Source organism: Astyanax mexicanus, chromosome 16 (assembly GCF_023375975.1).
Source record: "Astyanax mexicanus isolate ESR-SI-001 chromosome 16, AstMex3_surface, whole genome shotgun sequence".
In the NCBI taxonomy this organism is placed as follows: Eukaryota; Metazoa; Chordata; class Actinopteri; order Characiformes; family Acestrorhamphidae; genus Astyanax; species Astyanax mexicanus.
The window spans coordinates 23028387-23045618 of NC_064423.1; the positions used below are offsets into that span (position 1 = coordinate 23028387).

General features: G+C 40.2%; 1 protein-coding gene across 4 annotated transcripts in view; it reads left to right on the top strand.

Annotated features, from left to right (window-relative positions):
* Nucleotides 1-8864: 8864 nt before the first annotated feature.
* The window catches only part of mier2 (mesoderm induction early response 1, family member 2), a 30318-nt gene continuing 21950 nt past the window's right edge, over nucleotides 8865-17232 (top strand). Inside the window, exons 1-2 of one of the 4 annotated variants that reach the window (XM_022669787.2) lie at nucleotides 12399-12786; nucleotides 12919-13317. The gene's annotated coding sequence lies outside the window, so the exon portion shown is untranslated. Of the gene's footprint in view, nucleotides 8903-12398; nucleotides 13318-17232 lie in introns of those variants that run through there. The other 3 variants (XM_022669790.2, XM_007233276.4, XM_022669789.2) reach the window with 3 other exon arrangements.

The following is a 17232-nucleotide window of genomic DNA, read 5'->3' on the forward strand; positions in this document are numbered from 1 at the left end:
GTCAGATTAAGTCCCGCCTTCTCACCGCCATGATTGGTTTACGCGTAGCCGCGTACCTGCATTTGTGCTACATTCAAGCCCACCTCGGAATCTCGTGCTTAAGACTCTGTTGACGTGGTTCTGGTCGTAAACAAGCCAAACATCCTGGAAAAATCCTTTTTTTGTGTCTTTTTCTTTTGCTAACATAGTTCATATATATATATATATATATATATATATATATATATATATATATATATATATATATATATATTGTGGCGTGGAAGAGGAAGGAAGACCCGTGAGACTCATGCTGAATGCTCAACAGCTCCTTTATTGAACAGGCTTGCCACTCACTTACAGTCTTTAACAAGGACTAGGAGACTAGGAGAGCTAAAACCATTCTACCCAAATAGGCTACCAACAGAACCAAGTGACTAAACTCACTACTCACTTACTTTATGGTGAGTGCCCTAAACAGCACCCATCTGCATGGCCCCTCCCCATACCCTAGGTTACGGGGGAGGTACCAACTACGTAGGCTAGAGCAACACAGCACACATAGCACAACAGAACACATAAGGCCACACACACAGAAGAACAGAAACATGCCTACAGGCAGCCACACACACAACCCAGAGCCGCCACATAGCCCCCCTCCCAAGGGTCAGCCGTCCCGGCGACCCCACCAACCCAACACAAACCCCGTGTACAACAAAACATTTTATTTATTTTTTTTATTTATTTTTTTTACAATCAGTCGCAAACAAAGTCATTAAGGCGGGTGGGCGTCCTCCGTGCCCGCGGCAGCCTGGAGGGGCCGGGCACGGCACCGCCTGCCAGCGGCTCCGAAGAGCCAGAGTTCAGATCAGGCACGAGTGCAAGGCCGGCAGGTTCCGCACCACCGTCCACAGTGTCCGACAGTCTCGGCCTATAGGGGGCCAGCCTATCACGGTGCACAATCATAGTGCGTCTGCCCCACCGGATCTTATACACCACCTCTCCCAGCCTGGACAGCACCAAGCACGGACCCACCCAGGCCGACTGGAGCTTCGGGCACAGTGCCTTCTTCCGCTGAGGGTTATATAGCCAAACCCTCGCCCCCACCGCCAACGGGTCCCCAAAGCAGCGCGTGTCGTACGCACGCTTCTGCTTCTGCCCGGCAGTAGACTGGTTGGAGCGCGCTAGACGGTGCGCTAATTCCAGCGAAAACATAAGGTCTGAGACGAAAGTGGGCGTGTCCGAAGCGTACCCGCCCCCGTCAGGAGGCGCCCCAAAAGCCAGGGAGACCGGCGTCCTCAGTTCGCACCCGAAAATAAGCAGAGCCAGCGTGAATCCAGTCTTCTCCTGCACAGCGGAGCGACAGGCCAGCAGCACTACCGGCAGGTGCCTGTCCCAGTCACGCTGGTTCTTGTCCGACACCATGGCCAACTGCGCCGCCAGCGTGCGGTTAAAACGTTCCACCAGTCCGTCACTCTGCGGATGAAGGGGTGTCGTCCTGGTCTTATGGATTCCCAGGATGCGGCAGACCTCCGCCATGACCTCCGACTCGAAATTTCTCCCCTGGTCGCTGTGCAGTTCTTCCGGAACCCCGAATCTGCAAAAGAACTCCCGCACCAGGATATCCGCAGTAGTGACCGCCCCTTGGTCTGGCACCGCGTAGGCCTCTGGCCACTTCATGAAATAGTCCATCGCCACCAGAAAAAAGCGATTTCCAGAGTCCGTCACCGGAAAGGGGCCCAGCGCGTCCACGGCCACCCGCTCCATCGGGCTGCCGCACTGGTATGGGTGAAGTGGGGCGCGGGGCGCCCTCGAGGGGCCCTTCTTGGCAGCGCACACGTCACAGCAGTGCACGAAGAGTTCCACGTCGGTTCTACACCCAGGCCAATAGAAGCGTTGCCTCAGGCGCTTCAGAGTCTTGGTGACACCAAAGTGCCCAGCCCCAGGTGACCCATGAACTCCTCGTAGGACCGATCCCCTAAGCGCCCGCGGTACCACCACCTGAAACACGCGCCGCCCGTTCGCCGGATCCTCCCAGGTATGGCACAGCACGCCGTCGGACAAACTAAAACTAGCCCAGTTGGAGTGCAACGCCTTAGCAATCGGGCCCAGCGGCACCACCTCCCCCCACGACAGTGTGACGTTCGCACTGAGCGCGTGTACTGCCCACGATAATTCGCGATTCGCCCGTTGCGCATCGCGGAGCTGCTCTACGGACACCTGAGCCACCCCGACAGCGCCAGTAACATCCCCGGAGATTGCAGCGCAGCGTGCGGTCTCAGCAGATTTCTCCTCAGCATGAGCACAATGTTTGCAGTCGGCGGCCACACACGGCCGGCGCGACAAAGCATCCGCGTTACTGTGGCCACGGCCCGGGCGGTGCACAACCTCAAAACGAAACTCCTGGAGTCTAGATAACCAGCGCGCGAGTTGGCCCTCGGGCTCGTGGAAACGCATGAGCCACTGTAGCGAGGCGTGGTCAGTGCGCAGCAGAAAGGGCACCCCATACACGTACGCTCGGAAATGTTTAAGGCTTTCGACCACTGCGAGTAGTTCCCGGCGCGTTACGCAATAGTTGCGCCAATTTCCATCCTTCTTTTTCGCAAGGACCACCGGGGCCGACCACGGGCTGCTCGAAGGCTCAATAATGCCCGTACTCGCCATCTCGCGGACTAACTGCTCCGCCGCTATGCGCTTTGCTAACGCCAGACGGTGCGGCCTCAGCCTGATGGGCTGGGCGTCACCCGTGTTTATAGAATGAACCGCAAGGCTAGTTTTAGTACACTTGCGCTCAGACACAGCGAAACTTGTGTGAAAACGGCCGATCAGTTTGTGCAAACGGAGTTGTTGGGGACCAGATAAACCCACACAACTGCGCTCCAGCATCTCCTCTATCGGATCTACACTCAACCCCACATCCAGCGGACCCTCTACCGTATCACGCACCGAATCACACACATTCCCTCCCACCAGTTCACTTACCCCTAACTCGTCGCGTATCTCTACGGGGAGTCCAGTCACCAGCACCGAGCCTTGAATCAACATTTATTGTTCAATGGTTGTGCTAACGTTGAAATTTTAACGTTGAATCAACAATGTCCTCAACCTTCTGCCTTTTGAATCAGCATTTTACATTTCTTCACCATATAATTTCTAAAACAGTTGAATGGAGGAATGAAACAGTGTTTTATTTCTATTTGCAGTAACTGATTTTTAATTTTACAACATGGTCTTGTTCTAATATTTTTACTGTTTGAGTGGTTTTGAGATCAGATGTTTCTTTATACACAGCTTTACTACAGTGATGTAAGTTTATTGTTTATTTGTTAACCCTAGGATTTTATCATTTAAGTGAGCTATGGTTTATTGAATGTTGAACATATGACGATGAAACAACGTTGCTATATCAACGTTCATTCAACTTTTATTCAACGTTGACATGCCAGCTGGCTTGTCATATACTTACTGCAAATAAAACAAACTCACACAGAGCAAAGCATGAGCTTTAGGTGAGTGACATTGTTAGAAATATCAGTTGCATGTACCTGAGAGTAAACCTTTGCAAATAGACTGCAGTTTTTAGTTTTTCCCCAAATTAGCTGATTTTCTTTTTTGACACACTCCAGCTTAACAAAAAACATGCCCAGCTTGATATGGCAACATTGTTTCAACATTGTATGTTTAACCTTTAATAAACCATAGCTCCCATCTGGGATGTTTAAAATTGTATAGAAGAGGAAAAATAAATAAAATAATTTATGTAATTTCAAATTTTATAAAAGACTGGCCCTGTCACAGCAATTACATTACCATACAACATATCAGCATGACAAAATTATTTTGCTCAACACAATATTGTCAACATTGTTTTCATTAAGCAAAGGCAGCCAGTGAACATGAATGTGTCTAAATGTAACTTTAAAACTTTAAAAAACAAAGTTGTTTAATTTTATTTGTTCAATATATTTTAATTTTATTATATTGATGTCTTAATAATCTTAATAATTAAAATTTAATAGCATTTTGAAAAGACTAACTGCATTTGTATTTTATTATATTATCATTATATCAGGGGCATTAAATTACGTAAACAAATAATTGATCACTATAATTTCTGCCACAATATTTCGTCCACACAAAAACTAATATCATGATAGGTCTATAAATAAGTAAATGTTTTAAGATATTGACATAAAGTTTATTTCTTAATGTTTATTAATTGCACTGATTTAGAGATATTTAAAACCCCTCAAATGCTCACTAATACAAACTGCCACTGTCCATACTCCCTTTGCAGGATTCATGTGTATATTGTTATTAATTATTATTAATTATATTATTTATCAAAAGTTACGCTTTTAAAAATGTATAAGCATAGACAGAGCTTAAATGCAAAATACAGAAACTTAATTAGCTAACAGGCTAAAAACAACAGAGCCATACACCATATTGGACCAGCAATGGAACTTTATTTTTTTTTAATATAGATGATACATTACCAATGTTCAAAATGACACCAGCAGCAATGTCAAAAAGACCAGGAAACATTTGATTAAATAAATAAGAGAGTAATCTGATTCTATATTCCCAGATTCTCAATCTTGAAGTTCAGATCTTTATATAGTTAAAACTGTGGCTTAAATCAGTCTCTGAATGCTGAAAGAAACCCATTGTTGGACATGTCCACGGTCATTATGCTGCTTTAATATTAAATCATATATTTTGGTCACCGGCAAAGTATGGAGAGCTGTATTTCCTTCCTGTAGAAACAGGGTCAAACATGCTACTTCCTGTTCTGGTGCTGTGGCTGGCTGTGCGGTTATGCTGATGACTAGCGATGAGTAAGTAATGTATGAATGAACCAGCAAAATATGAGAATACCAGTCATCAAATCACAAGGCTTGGCATGACGTGCCATTCTTGAGGATGCGGGCATGTTTTAGTAATTGGATCTGAGAGAGATTTAGAGGGATCTACTGTCCCTGTGATCTGAGGAAAGATTTTTGGAAACTAATGATAAAATGCCAGGGACCTTTATTTATTAAAGAAAAAGCATAGTCCTGGTAGTGATTATCATGGGCTTTTTAATGTAGCACAGCATGTGTCAAAAAATAAACAATTTTTTCACTAGAATATCATTTGTTCATAGTGAAATGTAGTAAAGAGTAATCCATCTAAATGTTTAAAACAATTAAACGACTCTAAACCTTTGGTCATAGAAATGTATTTTAATAAGAGGCTATGAACAATCTAGCTGTGCAATCTCTTTTCAGAGTGGATGAATCTGGTGATTTTAGTGAGGACTCTGTTGTGATATTTTTTAGCTCACCAGCTCTCTTCAGTTTTAATTCTGTGTTCCTTTGTTTAACAATGTCTGAATGATAAAGTTTTAAAAAATTGCCGTTCTGATATCCCCATGTTCGCAGTAGCTCTTGTATCAGCATCATTAGCAGCACCATGGTTGCTCAGGTAACCATAGCCAGAAGAAAATCCCAGGACCTACGAGATACCCTGTTTAAAAAAATACATTTGCCTTTGCAAGGATGGCAGCAAAAGCACACTGATGCCATTTATTTTAATATTCGCCCTCTCCCCACTCAGGAACATTATTGCTTTCAGTTAAAAATATAAAAATCTAAAGTAATGCTGCTTTAAATATGTTTTTTTTATCCATACATATCGGAAGGGTACATTAATTTATTTTTTGTAATATGAGAATATTGGTTAACCCACACACTCAGTAGGTCTGCCCCTATCAGTTGCAATGCTTACTCCGATAAATATGAAGTCAGACACCATTGCATCACCAGACAGCCAACAGACTCAGAGGAAAGTGCTGGATACCCAACTCTGATACAACAGCCAACAGATGGCTGTCTCAACCAGCACCAAAACTTGAGTGATGTGGGGAGAGAGCGCCATCTACCCATACAGAGAAGGCACAGCCAATTGTGCTCTCTCAGAGTCTGGCTGCTGATGGCAGGGGTACAGTATTTAACCAAAACAATTTACCATAATCATGTAAAGCAACGTACTATACCTACCCTGGTCTATGGGTACTTGTATGGTGACACATTTGTCGTCATTTATGAACAACTTTATTGGAAGTTTGAAATTAATTATTTTTAATTTAATTTAATTATGCCATAGAATAAACATTTTTAACTTGATAAAGAAACCATTTTTGTGAAGGAGATATGAGTAATGTTTGTAAGGTTCTACAACTTTAAAGGTACTTCAAACACAAAATTGGTTCATTATGGAACTTTTTTTGGCAGAGGTCTTCACATCTTGTGATCCTTGGTAGGTGTGACACTGCACAGCCAGTACACTGACACAAAATTAATTTCCAATGATTACATATCCAAGACTGGAAACTAGACTCAAGGTCCAGGTTTGATGACCTATGTTCGATTGCATCACCTAAAAATCCTGTGTAGCATCTTTATTTTTGTGAATGTGTGTTTTTTGTGAGTATATATATATATATATATATATATATATTTGTCTAAGTGTAGCAATTTGAGTGTAGCGATATTCATATTTCATCTTCTTAACAACCTTGTATCTCTGGAGATCGAGTGCCATTTGGTGAAAAATATGCACATAGGACAAAACATATTTGGAACAGGTTTGTTTACTACAGGTTATGAAAATGGCCTGCATTTGTCCAATAGAAGAAATCAAGTTAGACCTGAAGTTTTTTATATAATATATAATATATGTATAACTTGGGCGTAAATTTGTATTTTTTGAAGCTGCCACACAAAAAACATCTACAAACTTTCCTGGACAAGGAAAAACATCTTAAATTTGAAGAGAAGACAGCATAATAAGACATTGTTCCACATAATTTATCACTTTATTCACTGTTTGTATTCATCCATTCATCAAAAAATTCGGACATGATATGAAGAGTCAAAGATGTCCATATGTTCAAGAGTGCCTTTTAATTGACTCTCCATGATATATAACTTGAAACTGATAGACTAGTCTCTTCTATAAAGTCTTAATTGTTTTTTACATTGTTCTGAACTTACTATTTACAGAAAAAAAGTCACTTTTAATTTTAAAAATCACTTTAAATCATATGTTTAATGTATATATTTACCAGTCAATTCTTGCCACTAAAAGGCAGTCTACCCACCCCCAATGTACATGCAGGTAAACAACTCCTTCCCTGCTGTGCTGATCCCAGAACAGTTACACATTCTCATAATGTACATAATGCAGCGTACAAGCAGAAGATGGTGGTCTAAGATCAGCATAAAATGCTACTTGTATCAGGACGTGCTGTCTTTATCTGAGAGTGACACACACATACCCCTCCCCTCCTATCCTATCCAGTGAGTGAGTTCCTACGTCTAGCCGCTGGACTAGATCACATGGGAACAATATGGTGTCTGAATGCCAGCTCTCTCTCACTGCAAGTTCCCCGTACGTGAGTCACCCTTCCCCCTTTCTCATTGGCTTGTGGTTACAAATGCTGAGCCATGGATGAGACCAGCATTTACAGTGTGTGTAATCTTCACTCACTGTACATGTGCTACTGCTGTACTGGATGCATGTGTAATATACATTACTGTGTAAAAGTCTGACACAGTCACAAATATTGATTAAAATGCTATAAAACGGTTGTTCTCAAACTTTTTAGACCATGTACCATCAATGACCAACCTAAAACCTCCAAGTACCACCTACAACGGAAGACATGTTCCTCACACATGCCTATACACAGTAAACTAGACATGTAAAATGACGCATATCTTTTACCAGTTGTTCACCTGTAGTGTGGAGCTTTTGCACGTTTTTGTAATCTTTTGGTTACTATTTATGGTTAATGCAGTATTCCTAGTGAGACATCCGTGATGAGGTAAGAAGTCTCCCTCATCACCAAAGCTGTTGCTAGAGATTTAATGTTCTGTAAAGACAATTGTTTTAACAAACACATGGAGATACTTACCTGAGAAGGGGGTTCCAAAGGACTAGCAGCCATTACAGTTCCTCTTCTTGTACTAGCCAGAAGGGCCCATGGCAGTGCAGGAGAGAGTGAAGGAGTGAAGAACCTGTAAAAGAAAAAGACTAAAACTGTGTGAGAATATGTGCACACTGTAGAAAATGTTAATGTTTGTATGCATTTAATTAGGATGTTTTAACTCAACTGCTGAGATTTGGTTTAGCCCGGGGCGGGGCTTCCAGTATTTAAAGGGGCAGTAAGTTAGAGTGGAGGAGCTTTTTTTCTCATTGTGTAACTGACTGCTGAAGAGTTAGTAACTCTGTGGAGAACTTCTACAGATGATCCCACCACTGCCACCATCTGTAGAAGTTCTCCACTGGAAGGTGTGTGAAACCAGGGGAACTTAAGGATTTACGTGTGGAAAGCGCCAAGGAAGGAGATCGGAATCCACCACACCAAGATCAAAGGATACCTCCAGGTAAGTTCAAAGTGCAGAATTTATTCAAAAAAGTGTAATTAAAGAAAAAAAGAAAAATAAAGAATTAAAAAATACAATGCAAATTAAAGGACTATAATGCAACTTAGCATTGAACAGCAGCCCTACAAATAAACACTTTGCCTAGGCTTCAGGACAGTACTTCACTGAGCTTACTAACTCTTCAGCAGTCAGTTACACAATGAGGAAAAAAAGCTCCTCCACTCTAACTTACTGCCCCTTTAAATACTGGAAGCCCCGCCCCGGGCTAAACCAAATCTCAGCAGTTGAGTTAAAACATCCTAATTAAATGCATACAGACATTAACATTTTCTACAATGTGCACATATTCTCACACAGTTTTAAAATGGCCATTACATCACAACATCTACCGGTAAGTATTCCTTTCAACTGCACTGCCATGGGCCCTTCTGGCTAGTACAAGAAGAGGAACTGTAATGGCTGCCAGTCCTTTGGAACCCCCTTCTCAGGTAAGTATCTCCATGTGTTTGTTAAAACAATTGTCTTTACAGAACATTAAATCTCTAGCAACAGCTTTGGTGATTAGGGAGACTTCTTACCTCATCACAACATCTCAGATAATTTAGACAGGAAAACAACAAGAGTGCCAGTTAGTGAACTACAGTATTTACTGATATAGCATATCTTGTGCCATTCCACAATGTTTTTACTCTTGGGCCAAAAAAACTGATGTTAATAATTAGAAAACTGTAGTTCTGAGACTGAAGAGCTGAAAGTAAAGCTGAAGTATGCAGCATACTTGGCGAGGAGCAAAGAAAGAATTTCATTGTACGGGGAAACTTGTTTCTTACTGTGCACATGACAATAAACTCTTTGAATCTTAAACCTTGAATTAAATCTTGAACACAAACAAATGTAATTTTAGGAAAAAAACAGGTACAGGAAACTTGAGATTTCAGCCCTTAATATTTAAATGCAAGTAGAATGTTTTCTGAGGTCATCTATTGTACTACCTTAGTATGCATTGAGGATCACCAGCATTGAATATAACCTGTACCACAGTTTGAGAACCACTGCTGTAAAACAGCATAATTAATAAAAATAAGTGTAATAAAAATAGTAACATTTAAAAAGACGTTTTCAGAAAAGTTAATTCATTGGTTAGAAGAGCACTGTAAAGACATACTGTAAACATAGGTTTGGATATTGAACTCCAGAGACATTATGGATTTGTTCCACTAGGAGCTCACCTGATTTAGTTTAAAGCAACACTTCCTAAGTTTAAGGGATTTGGGGAATTAGTGACCTCTCTGGTGAGAATGTGTAATTGCAGAGATTATGGAAAAGTACTTTTAATGCAGGGTAAAAGCTAGTTTATACTGCGCCAAGTCAACTGCAAAGGCAGGAATGCGTGGCCGGCTCAGCGGACCAATCACAGCTGTTGCTGTCTGCTTTACAGAGTTACATTTTTCAAGAGGTGTGTCGGGCTATGGCTTGGGTCCACATCTACGCATAGGGTACGTGTATGCTGCGCTGATGGTTTGGCCTTAATGCAGGTTAATAAATTGCTGTGTGAAATCATGTTTTTGAGTATTTTCTTTGGTTCATTTTGTTTAATTATGAAATACTATCAAAACATAAAGACCAGTTACATCTAACAAACCTACCAAACCACTTATTTCTTGGAATGAATAATTAAGAATAGTTTTAGGGATGGTTGTGCCAGGACACTGATTCCATTAGTTTATCATAGTTCATATTTTGTTTCCTCCCCACTCAACTCAACTGCTTATAATTCATCCAAATGACAAAATTATAGGGACTGCTGCTTTAATATAAAGCACTGAGTAGATAAACATGGTATTGGTTGATAATAGTAAATAGCAGCCCTCCTTCAGGGAAGTTTCCATGTCCTGTCCCCTTCTGTGTGTATAAATGGTTCTCCTTGGTTCTGTGTTCCTGGTCCGTGGTTGTATATCCTACCGTCAGTCAGGTTACGTGTTTTTGTGTTTCCCTGTTATCTGTTTCTTTTTGTTTCAGTTTTGTTTCTTTGTTTGTTTATTATACAAGTTTTAATAAATACTCGCACTTGCGTCCACTCCACATCTCGTTCATGCTCCTACCTGACACAAAATAAATAGCTTTACCGATCTTGAGATTGTCTTGAATACAAAAAGCTACACATTTACCCTCACTGACAAAAAAATATTGCAAACAAAGTTGTTGGAGTTGTGTATATGTGGATGTAATGATGATATACTGTATAAAAATGATTACAATATTACAGCTGTTTAGACCATGTCTAGTCTAGACACAAGTTGAGACCCAGTTAGGGATGGAGGCACATATGTTCCATTTAGAATTCTGCAGCACACTTGCCCACAGATGTTGCAGCCGGGCCCATAGATCCTGCAAAACACTACTAGGTTGCCAAGTTGGCATGCAGTGGGTTAAATAAAAGGGGTATATTAACTCAACTCATTTAATATACTATAGAACATGAAAGTTTAATTCACTCCACATTCAACTAAGAAAATGGTCTACTAAAAACAAACACAACCCCAATTTAAAAAATGCTGTGTAAAATGGAAATAATTGTGAATTAAAACAGAATGTAATTATTTGCAACTCTGATAAACCCAATTTTATTCACAACAGAATACACAAAACATTAACTAGAACTCAATGGCAGCAACATATCTCAAAAACGTTGGGACAGGGGCAAAACAAGGCTTGGTAAGTAAGTTCTGCTAATAAAAAAAATCCGATAGAAGAGTGTTTTCAACTAGCTAACATGACTAGAAGCAAAGAAGCAAAAAGCTAAGAAGCAAACATGGACAGAGGTTCACCTATCTGAGAAAAAAACTTTATAATTCTCGTACCATGTTAGAAAAACGCTCCTTAACAAAATTGCAAAGACTTGGTTTATCCCACCTTCTATAGTTATAACTGGATGCTAGTGATCTTCGGGCCCTCAGATGGCACTGCATTCAAAACAAGAACAGCAGCATCTTCTCTGGACAAAATCTGATTTAAAACGGACTGAGGCAAAATAAAATAAAAAATCATGGGTGCTGTGTCCTGCAGACTTAAGAGGAGAGGGACCATCCAGCTTGTTATCAGCACAAAGTTCAAAAGCCTGCATCACTGATGGTATGGGTTTGCGTAAGTGCCTATGGTGTATGTTGTCACAGCACAGAAAGTTGGCAGAAAAGTACCCATGAGTCACTGTGAATGCGCTAAAACAGCTGGCGCTCATCATGAGGAATAAAACACAATGCGATGCGAAACACAAACCTGTTGTGTCTTTATAAAATCGGAATAATTTCCATATTACATACATGATACTGTACATAGCTACAGTTCAGTAGTTACCTTAGAAAGCAAGGGAGTGGTCAAAGATCACAGTGAATGTGATGAACCGCCATTCTGATTAAAGAAAAAAGTTCATCTTTACAGACAAAACAAAAACCAGATCTATAGTATTATTGATGAGGTAGTTGAGGTAGTTGGATTGTCTTTAGCCTGATATTAGAGTTGTTTAATGTTTACCACTGTTCTTCAGAGTGTTGTCAGGTTACATTCACAAACAAGTATATAACAGAATATACAGCATGTTGTTCACGTAGTTACTTCCAGTTAAGTCCAGATTAAAAACAAAAAATAATATATAGGCTTATGACAATTTACTAGGATTTGGATTATAAATGAATATATAACAGAGTTTTTGTAAATAAATAGTTACTCCATTAGATTTAATAAACTGAAAGAACTCAAGATTCAATACTTTGAATAATAGAGCTTTGACTTAAAGTTATTATTTATTTATGTTTGATGAAGTCCAGACTCAAAATAGAGTTTACTAGGATTTTAATAAATTTTAATCTTTACAGACAAAACAAAAAACAGATATAACACGTAGGAAAGAATATGTATTATTATTATTATTATTATTATTTTTATTTGAAATGAAAGGGTAAATTAGCAGTTAGTTGGTGTAGTTTGATTCTCTTTAGCCTGATATTAGAGTTGTTTTATGTTTAACACGGCTCTGCAGACTGGTGTCAGCTCTTTTTCGGGACTGAATATATAACAGAACATACAGTGTGTTGTAGTTTGAGAGTTTTTGTAGATAAATCTCGTGTTATTTGAGTTTAATGCACTTTATTAGCTCTGCTCGTGAGCTCTCCTCAGCGCTGCAACAATAAACCGAGGAGAAGTTGAAGCAGTCCTCCACAACATCCGGGCATTCCACCGCTCGCGCAGAATCGGAATGGCGGAGGTAAGTCGGCGGAGGGCTGTTGGGGAGGAAGAAGGCGACTGAAAAAGCGAGTCGAGCCGCGGCGCGTTTACCGGCGTTTACCGCTCGAGACGACGGCTCGGGACGCTGCCGGTGAGACCGGGCGGTCAGAAAGGAGCATAATGCGCCGCCGTCCACACAAATGAGGAAGTTGTGAAGGGTGTGCTCTTATGTCCGTCTCTCTCTCTCTCTCTCTCTCTCTCTCTCTCCGTGTGTGTGTGGAAGGATCGTTGCTCTCTGAGCTCCGTGGAGAGAAAAACACTCGCTCACGCTCCGCGGCGCGCCGGTGGTGCTGAAGTGTGAGCTGAAAGACGTGGTGAAGTGAAGGAAGAGCCGCGGGGAGAGCGTGTCAGCGGCTCTCCGCTCCTCCACGCTCCCCCACCGCCACTTTAAAACTATTTCCTCCTCCTCCTCACACCGGCGGAGAGTGTGCCGACCGTTCAGCACCCAGAGAGCAGGAAAGCGCCCTGCTCAGCTCCTCCACTCTTCCCTGAAGAAGACTCCTCCACTCCTCACTCACAAACTCTCTCCAAACTCTCCGAAAAGAGCTTTTTACTCCAAACCTGAGGAAACTGAACCGAAACAGAGCCCCAGCAGCAGCAGCAGATCTACAGCTGTACCAGTGTGAGTGTTGATACCGGTCTTCAGCAGTTTCTCTCAGTGTCTTCATATGTTCTGCAAACTAGCCTTTGACTTTTCATAGACTTCACCTACGCAGTGTGTTTCTGGGCCCACAAGGCTAAAGGTTGTCTGAAGTGTAGACTAAGCCATCATAGAAGAAACTTAAAAGACTTTAAAGTGGCCTTGAAACGGAGGTAAGCTAGATAGGCCACAACTCCTTGTTGTACTTTTTAGCTAACTATTGCTGTTGTAGGTTAACTCGTTTAAGTCATATTTGAGCTTGACTAAAGCTTTATAGTCTTTGTCAAGTTTGGACAAAACCTCAATGTTTTCTACTCCAAACCTAAGAAAACTATCCAAAACCGAACCCCAGCTTTGTAGCTAACTATTTCAGTTTTAAAGTCATATTGCCTGTTTTATATCTGTCTGTTTTAAGTCATATTTGCACTTGACTAAAGCTTGATAGTCTTTGTCAGGTATGGAAAAAACTAGCTTTTTTCTTTTAAACCAGTGACAACTAACCAAAACAGAATCCCAGCTTTTTAGCTGACTATTTCTGTTGTAACTATAGTAAGTCTAATGTTGAGGTGTTAAAGTTAAAGTAATAAAGTAATAATATTTTTTTTTAGCAAACTCTGTCTGTTGTTTATGTTTATGTTGAACAACTAAACAGACATTAAAGTTTTCATATTTACACAAAAGCTCAAAAAACTAACCTAAACAGAGCCCCAGCAGCAGCCTTCCAGCTTAACTAGAGTGTTGATACCATTCTTTAGTAGTTTCTCAGTGTCTTGACATGTTCTGCAAACTAGCTTTTGATGTTCATGGACCTATGCAGTGTATTTCAGGGCCCACAAGGCTACATGTTGTCTCAAGTGTAGATTGAGGCACCATAAGAGAACATAGAAGGCTTTTAAGTAGCCTTAAAAAAGAGGCTAGCTAGATAGACCACCACTACTAGTTGTACTTGTTAGATAGGTTAACTATTTATATTGTAAATTCATGTTGTCTGTTTTATATCTGTCTGTTTTATATCTATCTGTTTAAAGTCATATTTGCACTTGATTAAAGCTTAATACTGTTTGTCAAGTTTGGACAAAACACCATCTTTTTACTCCAAACGTGATAAAACTAACCAAAACAGAACCCTATTTTTTAGTTAACTATTTCTCATTTATCTATTTTAAGTGAGAGCAATTAGAAATTGAATTATTCCAATTGGGACAAAAGCTCTAGTTGTTTCTTTGAATCCAGTGACAACTAACCAAAACAGAATCCCAGCTTTTTTTAACAGACAATTTCTGTTGTAATTATTTTTGCTTTAAGTCATATGGTTGCACTGGACTAAAACTTGATGGTCTTTGTCTTGGATTTTTTTTGTTAACTAGTAATCACCTTTAAATGAGGCAAATTCAGATTAAAGTCTTCCAGTTTGGAAAAAAAACATCTTTTTACTCCAAACTTCAGGAAACTAACAAAAACAGAGCCACAGCAGCAGCATCTCTACAGATTAACTTTTGAGTGTTGATACCAGTCTAATTTGACATTGCACAAAACATTAATAGATGGAATAATATACATGTGTACTTTGCGGAATCAATACTGAAATGATATGCTGTGCAGCCCTATCTTTGACATTCATATACTTCACCTTCGAAGTGTGTTTTTGGTCTCACTAGAGCTAAAGGTTTTCTCATGCGCAGATTGAGGCACAATAGGAAACTTTAAGAGGCTTTAAAGAGTCTGAGTAAACCGCCACTACTAGTTGTACCTTTTAGCTATTTTTGTTGTAACTATTTTAAATCATATGGTTACACTGGATTAAGGCTTGATCATGTTAATCTTAAAATATTTTAGTTTACTTGTCATCACTCTAAATTAGGGCAAGATTAAAGTCTTCAAACTAAAGTCTTTCAATCTTAACTAGTGAGTGTTGATATATGTAGTAGTTTCTCAGTGTCTTGACATGTTCTGTAAGCTTTCTCGTGCCCTTGAAAAGGAGGCAAGCTAGATAGGCCACCACTACTACATGTAATTTTCAATTTGGACAAAAGCTCTAGCTTTTTCATCCGAACCAGTGACGGCTAACCAAAACAGAACCCCAGCTTTTTAGCTAACTATTTCTGTTGTACCTGATGGTTTCATTAGAATCATTTAAAGTGAGGACCGTTAACTAGTCATCATTTTAACTAACTATTTCTGTTGCAAATATTTTAAATCATGCAGTTGCACTAGACTGAAGATTGATAGTCTTTGTCTTGGAATATTTGAGTTAACTAGTCAGTAGTCTTCATTTGAAAAGCTCCATCTTTTTACTCCAACCCTGAAAAAGAACTAACCAAAACAGAACTCAGCAGCAGCAGCTCTCAAGCTGAACTAGAGAATGTTAATATTGATACCGGTCTTAAGTAGTTTCTCAGTGTCCTGACATGTTCTGCAGGCTAGCTTTTGATGTTAATGGACCTATGCAGTGTGTTTTGCACCCACTAAGATTAAAGGTAATCTGAAGTGCAGTTTGAGGCACCATAGGAGAACTGGCTATATAAGCCACCACTACTAGCTGTACGTTCCTAACTATTTCTACCATGACTATCTTTGTTTTCAACTCCTATTGTTTCTCTAGACTAAATATTTGAGTTAACTGGTCCTTGTTTCTTTGAAATGGAGGCTAGAAGGCCACGACTGCTAGACTTACTGTTTTGTTCTGATGTAATTATTTAAAGGATCCTGTCTGCAGAGAGGTGGTGTACAAATATATGCCTATCCAGCTTTAGCTACTACAGTGTGCATCTCCCAAGACAGCAGCTTTGCTGACTGGCTTATTTTCCACACAACTGACTAAATCAACAAGGCTGTTGACACAGTCTATGTCAACTTGTTGTTCATAATAAACAGTACATGTCTATTGGATTATCATATTGTAACAGTAGTAACCAGGGTTTCCTTAAAAATATGATGTCATGTGATTGCACAAGACCAGACTGGACCTGGTCCTACAGACGATAAGTTTTACTTATTGTTTTTTTTTTTTTTTTTTTTTTTTTAAAGAAATATAGTTATAATAAACATTTGGCTAAAATGTCCTTACGCTAAGAGAGAAACTAGTGATAAAAGGCTTCTAATTTGTAGAACAGCTTCAGCATTTTCCACCAAACTGGGAAGACTAACCTAACAAGAACACCAGTAGCAGCTCTTCAGCTTTATCAGTGATTGTTGATGTCAGCCCTTGATAGTTTCTCAGTGCCTTGACAGTTTCTGCAAACTAAACTCCAGTGTTCATTGGCTTTCACCTACGCAATGTCTTCTAGGCCCAGAAAGGCTAATGTATAGATTAAGGCACCATAGAAGACCTTAAAACACTTTCAAGCGGTCTTAAAAAGGAGGCTAAAACTAGGAGGCTGCCACTACTAGTTGTACTGTTTTGTTCTGCTTTAAATATTTAAAGGGAATACTGTCTGTTTGTCTGATAAGACTTAGCCTATGAACCTAATATTTGAGTTAACTAGTCATTAGTCTTCACTTTAAAAGCTCCATCTTTTTACTCCAAACCTGAAAAAAAACTAACCAAAACAGCAGCAGCTCTCCAGCTGAACTAGAGAATGTTAATATTGATACCGGTCTTAAGTAGTTTCTCAGTGTCCTGACATGTTCTGCAGGCTAGCTTTTGATGTTAATGGACCTATGCAGTGTGTTTTGGGCTCAATAAGACTAAAGGTAGTCTGAAGTGCAGTTTAAGGCACTATAGGAGAACTGGCTAGATAAGCCACCACTACTAGTTGTACGTTCCTAACGATTTCTGCCATAACTATCTTTGTTTTCAACTCATATTGTTTTGTTCTGCTTTAAATATTTAAAGGGAATACTGTCTGTTTGTCTGATAAGACTTAGCCTATGAACCTAATATTAATGCTCACTTTA